This window comes from Scyliorhinus torazame, chromosome 1, assembly GCF_047496885.1.
Source record: "Scyliorhinus torazame isolate Kashiwa2021f chromosome 1, sScyTor2.1, whole genome shotgun sequence".
Taxonomy (NCBI): Eukaryota; Metazoa; Chordata; class Chondrichthyes; order Carcharhiniformes; family Scyliorhinidae; genus Scyliorhinus; species Scyliorhinus torazame.
Window position 1 is genome coordinate 177621976 of NC_092707.1, and position 13953 is coordinate 177635928.

The window sequence follows — 13953 nt, forward strand, 5'->3', positions numbered from 1 at the left end:
ACTCACTTTAGGTACTTGGGGGTGCAGGTAGCGCGGGACTGGGCGCGACTCCATAAACTAAATTTCACGAGCCAGGTAGAGAAAGTGAAGAAGGATCTGGGAGGTGGGATATTCTCCCTTTGTCGTTGGCTGGCTGGGTGTAGGCAGTCAAAATTAATATTTTGCCGCGGTTTCCGTTTTTGTTCGAGTGTCTACCGGTCTTTTTGCCAAAGGCAATTTTCGAGGGGTGGATAAGCTGATCTCGTTGTTTGTGTGGGCAGGGAAGGCGGTGAGGATAAGGACGGCAGTGCTCCAAAGGGAGCGGCAGTCGGGGGCCTTAGCTCTTCTGAATCTGTTGCACTATTACTGGGCAGCGAATGCGAAGAAGTTGCGGAGCTGGAGGAAGGAATCGGAAGCTTTGAGGGTGCGGATTGAGGCAAGGTTCCGTAAAGGGTCGGGGCTAGCGGACGCTGGCAATGGCACCGCTGACGTTAGCCCCAGGGAAGTATTCTGGAAATCCGGTAGTGGTAGCCACGCATATGATCTGAGGGAAATTACGACAGCACGGCAAGGGTGATGCTGGTAAGAGGGAACTATGGGTTTGAGCAGTGGAGGATGAATTTGAGGATCCAGGAATGGGAGGAGAAAGGGGTGATAAAGGTGAAGAATCTGTTTCTGGAGGGGAGATTCACAAGTTCAGAGGAGTTGAGGGTGAAGAATGGGCTGCAGCGTGAGGAAGGCTTTAGGTATGTACAGGTGCGGAATTTTGCGAGTTTCCCGGTGGAGCCTCCCTCCTCGTTGCTGGAGGAGGTGCTGTCGGGGGAGGGGGGGTGCGGTTGTTGGAGAGTGGGGTTGTCTCAGCGATTTATAGTCGGATTATGGATGAGGATAAAGAATCTATGGGAGGGATTAAGGCTAAGTGGGAGGAAGAGTTGGAGATGGGGCTGGAGAAAGGATTATGGTGCAAAATGCTGCAAAGAGTGACTGTCTCGACCTCGTGTGCGAGAAGGGGGTTGATTCAGCTAAAAGTGGTGCATAGGGCGCACTTAACAAACGTGAGGATCAGCCGGATGTTTGAGGGGGTGGAGATTGTCGTGAGCGGTGTGGGAGGGGCCCAGTCAATCATATCCATATATTATGGTGCTGCCCGAAGTTGTAAAGATATTGAGGGTCGTTTTTAGCACCATGTCCTGAATATGGAATTGAAGCCGGGTCCCCTAGAGGCCACATTCGGGGTTTCAAACCTGCCAGTTTTGCAGACGGGAGCAGGGGCAGACGTCTTGACCTTCGCCTCGTTGATCGCTCAAAGCCTGGTCCTGTTAGGGTGGAGGGCAGCTTCTCTCCCCAGTGCCTCGGTGCGGCTGGGGGACCTGTTGGAGTTTTTGGCCTTGGAAAAGGTAAAATTTGGTCTGAGAGCGGCAGATGAGGGGTTCAACCAGAGATGGGTGTTGTTCATTTTGCACGTTGGAGACCTGGTTGCTGCCATGGGGTGGGGGGTGGGTGGGGGTGTCGGGTACTGTTTGTGAAAATGTTAAAATGTTGAATTAATATATTTTGCAAACAAAAAGCAGAGTACACTATGAAGACTAAGTTTAGACATCCCTAATATAGAGGATATAAAATGATACAGTACTGAAGGAGGTTATTCAGCCCATCACACCTAAGCTATATCACAACAAGAGTTAGAAAACATGTCAGACATGGCTTTGTCTTTTTATATTTGCATTTTACTGAAATTGCAATAATTGCATTGGTAGCTACTTAAATCAGTGAAACAAACTGAATAAGGTTCCTTATGAGCAATCAACACTCTAAAAATAAAACAGTGGGAAAATTCCAACAGCACAACAATGTCCAGACTCAGAAATGACATCTCTATTATACTTGGCAGAAGATGAAGACAAAGTCAGATTGTGGTATTTCCTTTGCAACGTGTCAGGTTGTTTTATACTGAATTTGATTACTCAGACATGAATACAATGGATCATTATAGTTAAAACATGGATAATTTTATTCATTAATTTATGCATGTGTACGAGTAAAGTATTGAATCATTTCATGAACAGCAAATTGGTTATTTAATTTCTTTTTTATAAACACGTCCTTGTCATGGGCTAGGCTTAACCTTATTCAGTTTAAGGTGGTCAACAGGGCACATATGACTGTGGCCAGGATGAGCAGGTTTTTTGAAGGGGTGGAAGATAGATGTAGGCGGTGTGCAGGTGGCCCCGCGAATCATATCCACATGTTTTGGGCCTGTCCGGCTCTTGGGGGATTTTGGCAAGGGTTTGCCGATATTATGTCGGATGTCCTAAAGGTGAAGGTGGTCCCGAGTCCAGAAGTGGCGATCTATGGAGTGTCAGAAGACCTGGGAGTCCAGGGGGCAAGAGAGGCTTATTTCTTGGCCTTTGCCTCCCTGGTAGCCCGGAGATGGATCTTATTAAGGACTCGGGGCCACCGAAACCAGGGGTGTGGTGAGTGACCTGGCAAGAGTTTCTTAGGCTGGAGAAGATAAAGGCCTTAAGAGGGCCTGTGGTGGGGTTTGCCTGGAGATGGCAGACGTTTATCAACTTCTTTGAGAACAGTTAAGATGTCAGCATTGGGATGGGGGGTGGAGGGGGGGGGGGGGGGTAAAATAAGGAGGTTGGGGAGCGGGGGGGTAAAATAAGGAGGTTGGGGAGCGGGGGGGTAAAATAAGGAGGTTGGGGAGCGGGGGGGCAGGATGGTGGGGTGTTAGGTATTTAGGTATTTAGTTGGTTTGATTATTTGCAGCCCTGTTGGCTTGTTTTCTTTTATGGTTGTATTTGATGTGTAAATATATAAATGCCTCAATAAAATATTTTCCCCCCCAAAAATGATTTTTATAATAATAAACATTACTTCAACTTTAAAGTATAATAACATCCTAAAATTGGTAGCATTTAAGTATTGAAGTGTACAAAATGCTGGCGAAGGGGCAACATTTCACAAAAATATCATCAATATAGAAGGACACTCTCATTGTTTGAGTGGGTCCTAGCTTAAGTAATTTTTACAGTTAAGAAAATTGATGATCTTGGAGGAAGGGTGAATGTGGCCCCCACTCTATCAACTGATTACCCTGATGCCAGAGGCACAGAAGATCCCAAGGCATCTGGATGATCAGTGCAGGGTATTTCTCTGCTTTTCCCTCTGCTGTTGTCCACTGAGGTTGCTAATCATGGATATCTGTATGGGCAAGTTGAGGGGTTGAGTCCCCAAGAGGCTACCTCAGTCAATGTAAGATTAAACCCAGCTGTTGGCATTATTTTGCACTACACTCTTTACAAACTGAGCTAACTGCATCCATGTCATCAGTGTACTGGCCTGTCAACACAGTTTTGAATGTGTGCAAAAGTTACCATGGGTGCAAATCTCACATTTTGAACCTTTGGTGCTCCCATAAGCGGGAAAACCGGAGTGGTTCCCACTGGCCCTCGGAACATCACCAAGGTGGGATCCCTTCACCTTTAGTATGTTAAAATATTTATCGCAGGTAGTAAGTTGGCCAGCCTGCACTTACCAATTCCGGACACCATTTTTAAAGGGTGCCCTGATCCCAGCATCCAGAGACGGGCTTCATCCCCCCACAATGGAAATGATGAAAAGTGGAGCAACCCAAACCCTTTAGCAAAGAGGGGCATCCTCCCCATAACACAAAAATAAAGGATCAGCTCCTCCCACACTGCACAGGAATGAGGGTGACCAGATGCCACCAGCCACCCAGATCCCCCTTTGGACCCCACCCCTTACCCCTTGGCAGTGCCAATGGTGCACTGCCCCCTGGCACCGACACTGACATTGTGGCAGTGACACCCTAGCCTGGCATGTTGGACTCTGGGGGGGGCGTTGAGGAGATAAGTCCGTTGCATCTGAAATAACCCCCATTGATCCTAACCGCAATGTTTAGAAACACTGTCTTAGAATTGGGGTTCAAGCCTGCTGATTGTATGAAAATGAGGGATTTTGCACATACAGGAAGCCTGTTTTGACCGGTGAGGCAGGACCGGAGACTTGTAATGGATCTGCTGCTCGGCGCTGATCCCAATTTTGGGCCGACGCAGGATTCTCTGCCCAATCAGGATTCACGATTTTAGCGGAGGGAGTGAGAATCTCGACACATGGGCACAATTCTCCATTCCAGAGTCTAAGTGCTCCCGCTAGTGGAGAATCAGAATTGGTCACCGGTGACACTAGTAGCGGCACCCAGGTGCAAGTCACAGTCTTTTGGCATGCAGAGCGGCAAGTGCGACAGATTCCCATCACTCTCTGGCTCAGGCCGCCATTCGGAACCGGCGGCCCAATTCTAAAGTCAAGCAGCAGGCTCCCCTACACCCCTGTAGTACAAATGTCAAACCCCCCCCCCCCCCCCCCACTGACAAGGCAAGCACCCCCAACTCTCATTAAGGAGGGGCATCCTCACCCCACCACGGCAATAATGGGTAACTCCCCCACACCATGTATGCATGAGGGTGACCTGACACCCCCCCAAGCTCCCCCTTCAGTCACCCCCCCCCCCCCCCCCCCGTCATCCACCACATTTCAGACCCACCAGCACCACAGCAATGACACCCAAGCAGTGACACCCTAACCTGGAATGATGGACCCCAAACACTCTTATTATAATTGACATCTCCTGACCACTTCAACAATGCTGAGTGCTTTCTGCAGTTACAAAAATGGAAGGGAAACCACTTAGCTCTTTTTCACAGCAGAAAGCACTTAGCTGATTTTGATGTGGTGAGGATAGAAAGCGTGTTTATAAACATTGTGCTTAGCTTCAAAGTAGTGCAATTAAGATTAATTCTTGGACTTCCGCTGATGGTGATGTGCTGAGTGGATGCACATCAGCTGGCTCTCCTCCAAACCAGAACCAAAAAGAGCACTATTAGTTGAATTTTGTCCAGACTTTGAAGATCAAACTACCCCCCCCCACCCCCAACCACCTGGAGATGGATGGAAGAACTTCCTCATGAAGGAGCTGATCGCCATGAAAGAGACAATCAGGACAGAAATCCAGGTGGCAGAGGCAATGGCCACCAAGCAAAAGGCTATCGATGGGCTGGGGAAGAAAGTGGAGACACAGAAGGAGACGATCCTCGACCTGGTGAAGGCCTCGACGGACCAGAGCGCCAGAATCAACGCCCTGGAAGCCGAAGTGAAAAGGTTAGTGGCGGCCCAGGGGAACTTAAGGGGAAATTTGATGACCAAGAGAGCAGATCCTGACGACTGAACAATCGGATCGTGGGCAGGGATCCAACGGGCTACTTCGCCCAAATGCTGGGCGACTTAGTCATGAGAAACAACCTCCCCAACCTGCTCAAGCTCAACAGATCGCACAGGTTGCTTAGGCTGAAACCCAAAACCGCAGAGCAGCCAAGGGCGATCATTGCAAAGCTCCACCAATACCAGAACTGTGAAGGGATCCTGCTCATCAGACGAAAGGGAGCACCTGGGAAGGACATAAAATCCATATCTAGCAGGATATTGGAGCAGACCTAGCAAAACGAAGGGCCGAGTTCAACCAGGCTATGTTTCGGTATGCTGTTCCCATCCAGGCTCTGGACCACATACAAGAAGAAAGAACATTACTTTAACACCCCGGAGGAAGCAGATGAATTCATAAAAAGCAACGGCCTGGACAAGGGACAGGCAAAGCAGCCATGAGGGTTGCGCAGTGAAAGACTGTGAGAGGGAAAATCAAAGACTCATTGGACTGTGAGCATGTTTGCGTGGGACTGTGCTGCCTTGCTCAGAAAGGAGAAGACTGGGTCGCAGAAGGAAGCAGGGACCAGGGAAGGCAGGTGAGAGGTTAGACAGGAAAATGGGCAGTCAACGGGCATAAGGTAGGGGCTAGACCAGCCCCGGGAGGGGAGCCACCACGCTAGCAGAAATAGCTATCGCAGGAAGACAGAAAGCAAGGGGGACCGCGACGCACCTCCCGGCAGAGGAGGAGCGAGCGCCTGGTCGGGAGGGGGGGTGCACAGGGACGGAGAAAGGGAAAGCACAGGAGGAGACACGGAAATGGTGATGCAGTAAGGGGGGAGGATGGGGGTGCGGGAGGAAGAGCACAAAAGAAATAGAACAGGAAGAATGAGTTGGTTTTAGCTCGGGCTTTGGTGGGTGAGGAACAGGCTGAGGAAACAAGATGGCGCTGCAAGCATCCGCGTTGGAAGTCCCTGGGAAAAGAGAAACCCCAGAGTGCAGGGACGCACCCACAGGGCATACACACAGTGGGCGTCCACTTTGTCTAGTGCCCCCTAGACAAAGGGAAACCCTGGACTGCAGTGGCCCGACCTCATGGTGAGACCGGTGACCGCGGCCATTTTGGATGGACTCCTAACAAAGAGAGACGCCGGGGCGCAGGGGCGCATCCACAAGGTAAGTATGGTTGATCCTGCAGGAGCAGGGGGGTAGAAACTCCCCACCAGGATTATCACCTAGAATGTCAGGGGACTTAATGACCCATTGAAAAGATCCAGAGTCTTTGCCCATCGAAGAAGTCTGAAAGCCGACATAGTCTTCCTGTAAGAGACACACCTGAGGGAGAAGGACCGACTGCAGGTAAGAAAGGGCTGGGTCGGACAGATGTACCATTCATGTTACAGGACGAGGGCCAGGGGGTAGCCATACTGATTAGCAAGAGGACGAGATTCACGGCAGCAAGGGCAGTTACGGACAAGGGGGACGGTACGTCATGGTCAACGGTGTTGGACGGGGCACCGGTAGTCCTGGTTAATGTATACGCCCCCAACTGGTACGACACAGATTTCATAAAAAAGAACATGGCAGAAATCCCCAATGCTGATACACACCAACTGATCATGGGGGGTGACTTTAACTGTGTACAAGACCTGCTGATGGACAGATCGAACCCCAGATCAGGGAAAAGGATGGAAATGGCTAGGGAGCAGATGGGATTTCTTACACCTCGGTGAGAAGGAATTCTCGTTCTTTTCACTGGTTCACAAAGCATACTCAGGAATAGACTTCTTTGCAGTGGGGAAAGTGGTGCTTCCAGGAATAATAAGAGCGTAATATTCTGCAACCACGCTCCACACTACACGGACGTGAAGTTGGAGACAAGCCGTGCCCAACGCCCCATGTGGCGGCTGGACATGGACCTATTGGCCAATAAGGGCTTCTGCCAGAAAATATCACAAGCCATAGGCGAGTACATCACAAATAACCAGAGCGACGCGGTCTCACCTTCCAATCTCTGGGAGACACTGAAGGCAGTGATTAGAGGCAAGATTATAGCCTACAAGGCACAAAGAGATAGGGAAGAGAGGGTGGCCAAGCAACACTGATCGACTCCATCGAGGCCCCGACCATGGAGCTTCTGGCGGAGAGGAAATACCTACAGATGGACTTTAACCTGCTATCCACCAGGAAAGCAGTGCACCACCTCTGACAGACACGGGGGACCTTCTACAAACACGGGGAAAAGGCTGGCTGCCTACTGGCTCACCAGCTGGTAATGCAGGCAACCATGAGAGAGATAGCTCAGGTGAGGAACAGCTGAGGGAGACTGGTAACTGAGCAAAAAGAGGTCAACCGAGCGTTCGAGACCTTTTACAGCGGACTGTACACCTTCAAATCCCCGATGGGGACACGGGGATTAAACGGTTCCTCGATGGACTGGACATGCCAGTTGTGGGGGACGATAGGCGGGGGGAGCTGGAAGCACCGATAGTATTGGGAGAGATCATGGAGAGCATCAGCTCCATGCAGACGAGAAAGGCATTGGGACCCGGCGGGCTCCCGGCAGACTTCCATAAGAAATTCGCACCAGCCCAGGCCCAACGCCTATGGGACATACTCGCAGACTCTCTAGCAAGGGCACCCTGCCTCCTAGGCTAACACAGGCCACAATATCGCTGATACCCAAAAAAGACAAGAACGGTCAGAATGCGGTTCATACAGACCCATTTCGCTGTTCAATGTAGATGCAAAGATACTTGCGAACATCCTGGCCAAGAAATTGGAGAACTGCGTACCAGAGATGGTCGAAGAGGCCCAGGCGGGCTTTGTCAGGGGTAGGCAGCTAACTGCGAATATCAGGTGGCTGCTGGATGAAATAATGACCCCATTCAGGGAGAGAACACCAGAGGTGAATGTCTCCCTGGACGTAGAAAAGGCCTTCGACAGAGTCGAATGGGAGTACCTCATAGAGGTACTGGAGTGGCTTTGGCTAGGGACGGGGTTCTCCTCATGGGTGAGACTCCTGTACAACGCCCCAAAGCGAGCATCCGGACCAACACCACCAGCTCTGAATATTTCCAGCTGCACAGAGGCACAAAGCAGGGATGCCCACTATCCCCACTTCTGTTCACTCTGGCAATTGAGCCCCTGGCTATCGTCCTGCGAGATGTGAAAAGCTGGAAGGGCCTCCAAAGAGGGGGCAGAAAGCTTAAGGGTATCGCTCTATACTGATAACCTGCTCCTCTGCATCTTTGATCCACAGAATGGCCTGAAAGCGATCATGCAACTGCTGGAAGAGTTTGGAGCCTTATCAAATTCCACTCCCTGCGGATCCAGATAGCCCATGACTGGACACGGATTCACAAGTGGAAGTCAGCCTGGGACAGGAAGTTAAAAAGGACCTACAGAGATGGGATGCACTCCCGCTTTCCCTGGCGGGGAGGATGCAGACGATCAAGGTGAACGTAGTGCCAAAGTTCCCCTTCCTGTTTAGATCCATGCCGATCTTCAATCCCAAGGCCTTTTTCCACAAGGTAGACAAAAATGATCATTGCGTTTGTGTGTGTGTATGGCGGGGTTTGGGGGGGAAAGAACCCAAGGATCCCTAAGGCGACACTGCAAAGGAGGAAAAATATGGGTGGTCTGGCGGCCACTCTGAAAACATGGAACCAAATGAGGCAGCATTTTGGATTAACCGGGATGTCCCCCATAGCCCCCATCTGCAGCAACCACAGATTCCCACCAGCCATGCTTGACGCCACATTTAAAAAATGGATACAGGATGGGGGGGACACTAACGGTCAGAGTCTTTTACACAGGAGACAAACTAGCAACCTTGGGCGAACTGACAGAGAACCTGAACCTGCCGACAGGACAGGAACTCGGACACCTCCAAATTAAACACTTTCTCCGCAAGGAGACAGCAAGATACCCAGGGACCCAAGAGACTCACTAGTGGAGGAACTAATAAACACGGACACAAGGAGGGGGGAAACTGCGGGAACATCTATGGACGGTTACTGGATAGGGCAAGACTACCACTGAACGGAGCCAGATGGAATTGCGAGGACGAATTGGTGATGTAAGTGAGTTGGGGACTCCGGAGCGAAGCACTGAGTATGGCCAACTCCACCTCCTCCTGCGCCAGGCTAAGCCTCATGCAGTTTAAAGTGGTGCACAGAGCCCACTTGACTAGAACCCGAATGAACAGGTTCTTCCTGGAGGTGGAGGACAAATGTGAATGGTGCCAGGGAGGCTCGGCCAACCACGCATTCTGGCCTGCCCCCGACATGTCAGGTTCTGGATAGTCTTCTTCAAGGCCATGTCCAAGGTTGTGTGGGTGAGGATGAAGCTGTGCCCGAGAGCGGCTGTCTTCGGGGTATCAGACCAGCCAGAACTACATATGGGGAGGAGGGTGATCCCTAGCTTTTGCTTCCCTAATCACACGCCAGAGAATCCTGCTCGGCTGGCGATCAGCAGCACCTGTTCCAAGATCTGCTCAAGGCCAACAGCGACTAGGAAAGAGAGGTTGGGGGTGGGAGGGAGGAAGACAAGGGAAGACACACAGAAGAGAAAGAGGCAGAGGAGGGTAAAGGGAGAAGGGAACCCAAGGGGGCCACAGAGTGGAACATGGGCTAAAAGGAGAGGAGGGGAAGGACCATGCACCCCCCTCCCCACCAATGACAAAAAAACGAATGACCCCAACAGAAAGAAATGGAACACAGTGTGTGGCGCCAAAGGCAGAAGGCATCACTAAGGGCGATACTGAGCCACCAACAAAGAATGGGGAGGGGGGTGGGGTGAAGATGGGGAAACCACATGTAAAAAGCTGCGTAAATAAGAAGCAACTTTATTTGTAAGTCTCAGACAAGCTTGAGCCGTTACTCTGTAAAAATTGGAAAATACCAATAAAAACTTATTAAAAAAGATTAATTCTAGCGGGAATGGAAGAAGGGGCTGTTTAGCACAGGGCTAAAGAGCTGGCTTTGAAAGCAGACCAAGACAAGCCAGCAGCACGGTTCAATTCCCGTACCAGCCTCCCCGAACAGGCGCCGGAATGTGACGACTATGGGCTTTTCACAGTAACTTCATTTGAAGCCTACTTGTGACAATAAGCGATTTTCATTTCATCATTGATGTCTTGGTGCTCCCTTTCTGGAGTCAAATCCTGCAAGGTTAATTTAATAATATGATCAGGGATAGTCAGCATGGCTTTGTGAAGGGTAGGTCATGCCTCACAAACCTTATTGAGTTCTTTGAGAAGGTGACTGAACAGGTCAACGAGGGTAGAGCAGTTGATGTGGTGTATATGGATTTCAGCAAAGCGTTTGATAAGGTTCCCCACGGTAGGCTATTGCAAAAAATACGGAGGCTGGGGATTGAGGGTGATTTAGAGATGTGGATTAGAAATTGGCTAGCTGAAAGAAGACAGAGGGTGGTGGTTGATGGGAAATGTTCAGAATGGAGTACAGTCACAAGTGGAGTACCACAAGGATCTGTTCTGGGGCTGTTGCTGTTTGTCATTTTTATCAATGACCTAGAGGAAGGCGCAGAAGGGTGGGTGAGTAAATTTGCAGACGATACTAAAGTCGGTGGTGTTGTCGATAGTGTGGAAGGATGTAGCAGGTTACAGAGGGATATAGATAAGCTGCAGAGCTGGTTGAGAGGTGGCAAATGGAGTTTAATGTAGAGAAGTGTGAGGTGATTCACTTTGGAAGGAATAACAGGAATGCGGAATATTTGGCTAATGGTAAAGTTCTTGAAAGTGTGGATGAGCAGAGGGATCTAGGTGTCCATGTACATAGATCCCTGAAAGTTGCCACCCAGGTTGATAGGGTTGTGAAGAAGGCCTATGGAGTGTTGGCCTTTATTGGTAGAGGGATTGAGTTCCGGAGTCGGGAGGTCATGTTGCAGCTGTACAGAACTCTGGTACGGCCGCATTTGGAGTATTGCGTACAGTTCTGGTCACCGCATTATAGGAAGGACGTGGAGGCTTTGGAGCGGGTGCAGAGGAGATTTACCAGGATGTTGCCTGGTATGGAGGGAAAATCTTATGAGGAAAGGCTGATGGACTTGAGGTTGTTTTCGTTGGAGAGAAGAAGGTTAAGAGGAGACTTAATAGAGGCATACAAAATGATCAGGGGGTTGGATAGGGTGGACAGTGAGAGCCTTCTCCCGCGGATGGATATGGCTGGCACGAGGGGACATAACTTTAAACTGAGGGGTAATAGATATAGGACAGAGGTCAGAGGTAGGTTCTTTACGCAAAGAGTAGTGAGGCCGTGGAATGCCCTACCTGCTACAGTAGTGAACTCACCAACATTGAGGGCATTTAAAAGTTTATTGGATAAACATATGGATGATAATGGCATAGTGTAGGTTAGATGGCTTTTGTTTCGGTGCAACATCGTGGGCCGAAGGGCCTGTACTGCGCTGTATTGTTCTATGTTCTATGTTCTATAATACACAAACAAACTTCCTAAGCAGCTGTATTTGGAGCAATAACACTGTCAAACGCTGACTAGGGCAATGTATTGCTGTGTGAAATCAAATGGAAGATAGATTTGCATTTCAAATGCTGTCAAGAGATTTGAAGCCCTTTGAAGTGTACTTGGCTTCCCAGGAAGCCTCTGACACTTGTGACAGCTGCTGCTTTAAACACTTTGCCTGAAGCAGTGAATAGAATAAAATCATTGCAGTGCAGAAGGAGGCCATTTGGCCCATTGAGTCTGCACCGACCCATTGAAAGAGAACCTTACTCCACTTCCCCACCCTATCCCTGCAACATGGTAACCCCCACCTAACATGCATATTCCTGGACACTAAGGGGCAATTTTATCATAGCCAATACACCTAACCTGCACATCTTTGGACTGTGGGAGGAAAATGGAGCCCCCATAGGAAGCCCATGCAGACACGAGGAGAAAGAGCAAACTCCACACAGTCACCCAAGGCTGGAATTGAACCCGGGTCCCTGGCACTGAGGCAGTAGTGCTAGCCACTGTGCCGTCCATGATGCCACCCAGATGTTAGGGTAAGTGAAAATGCAATGATTTTTCAGTCTACTGCCTGGACTGCTCTTCAGCTTTCAGACAGGGATGACTGAGGTCTCTGATGGGGAGGTGGGGTGCAAATGGGGGTATCGGTGGGCTGGTCTGATGGGGGATTGGGGTCATGCCCTCATGTGTGAGTGCTTTGGGAGGGGGGTAACGTGTTATTCCCGTGGGGGAGTGGATGCCCCTACTTGTCAGTGGATGGGGAGGTAGGATTTGTGTTGTGGAGGGAAGGGGAGGGCCTTCCAATGGACATTGGGGCACCCTAGTTATGCACTGGCCCCATAACCCACCTCGGGGTCCGCCGTGTCAGGGCCACGCTTTGGCAAACTTGCACCAAATCGCACCTGGCGGGTTTCCCGCTGTGGGAGTTAGTGCGGGGGGGGGGGGGGGGGGGGGGGGTGGAGCTTCCAGCCTGTTAATCAGATGGAATCGATTTGCATCCTTCTGCGTCGGGGAATTCACACCCACACCTCACTTTGTACTTTGCCGAAGAACTGAGGAAAACTCGAAAAACAATAAGCCCAGGATCCCGAGTGGTAATGACAGCTCCCTTTTCGATCTGCCCTTGTTGGGAGTGTACAGACAGAACACTGTGAGGTTGGAGAGTCTGCTGACGATTATTATCCAGCTTAATTAAGGAAATGCTCGTTCGAGTGCAGTGCCAAAGAGGCTCCAGCAACTGTGAAACTGGGAGGGAAGGTAAAGGAGGAAACATTGTTCGGCAGGGGGGTCATCTCCTGTTGCCCTTTCCCATTACGTCTGGTATACAGCACCAGATAAATAAAATACTTTCTATCGTTCTTTTCCTGACCTGAGGACAAACCAATGAACCCCCCAATGAAGCGTAGTCACTGCTGGAATGGAGGAAATGAGTTTCGAACTGATTATGAATACTTGAAATGAAATTTCACTTAACACTTCAAAAAACATAAAACATTTCAAAGTGTATTAAAACAATTGGCAGGAACCTTTCACGGGTCTTCAGTCTCCTAAAGCGGAAACATCGCTCAGCATATTTTTGAAAACAATTGTTGCTTTTCGTATCACTTTGTTTACCGACCCATGCGAGTTGCCCTGCTAATGACCCCAAATCATTCTATATTTCAGTGTCAGAGCATCACAAGTGTGCACGGGTAGATTAATGTTGTCTTTGGCACTATATCGCCCTTTGTCTCTTTCTTGTTGATCAACATTTTGACAGCCTTTTCTTGCTCATTTGTGTTCTTTACCAAGTTATTTTTGTTGCGAGCTACTTCCTCTGATGGATCTCGGCGTGAGCGCTGGGATAATTGACAGCTCAGACGGCCTCTCAAAGTCCTCCCTGGCTCCCGCCTGCACCAATCACTTTGGCCGCGGCGGCTGGAAAATTGATCGAAACTTTTCCGAACAAGCTCGGGAAGATTACAAAAGAGTTTGCGGGGCCAGGCACGCAGCAAGCAGTCAGTCACCAGATGCCGGGTTCAATAACACAACGCCAACTCGTTTGAGAGCGTCTGACCCTCAAAGAAAAACCTTGAAAGGCACCAAGTACCTGAACCAGGTAAACACATCCTCCACCTCTTTCCTATCGGGGGTAAACAATTCATGAATTATTCTTCCTTCCTCTGGATCATTTATTGTAAATACTGAGCAAAAATCTTTTGTGGATCGCGATAATCTTGTTACTTTATTTCGATCAAAAGCTCTCACCTGAAGC

The 13953-nt window shown here is 49.7% G+C and overlaps 1 protein-coding gene across 1 annotated transcript in view; it reads left to right on the forward strand.

Moving 5' to 3' along the window:
- The first annotated feature begins 13604 nt into the window (after positions 1-13604).
- Positions 13605-13953, forward strand: part of rhbdl2 (rhomboid, veinlet-like 2 (Drosophila)) — a 111988-nt gene continuing 111639 nt past the window's right edge. The window contains exon 1 of the mRNA XM_072501253.1: positions 13605-13797. The gene's annotated coding sequence lies outside the window, so the exon portion shown is untranslated. The remainder of the gene's footprint in view (positions 13798-13953) is intronic.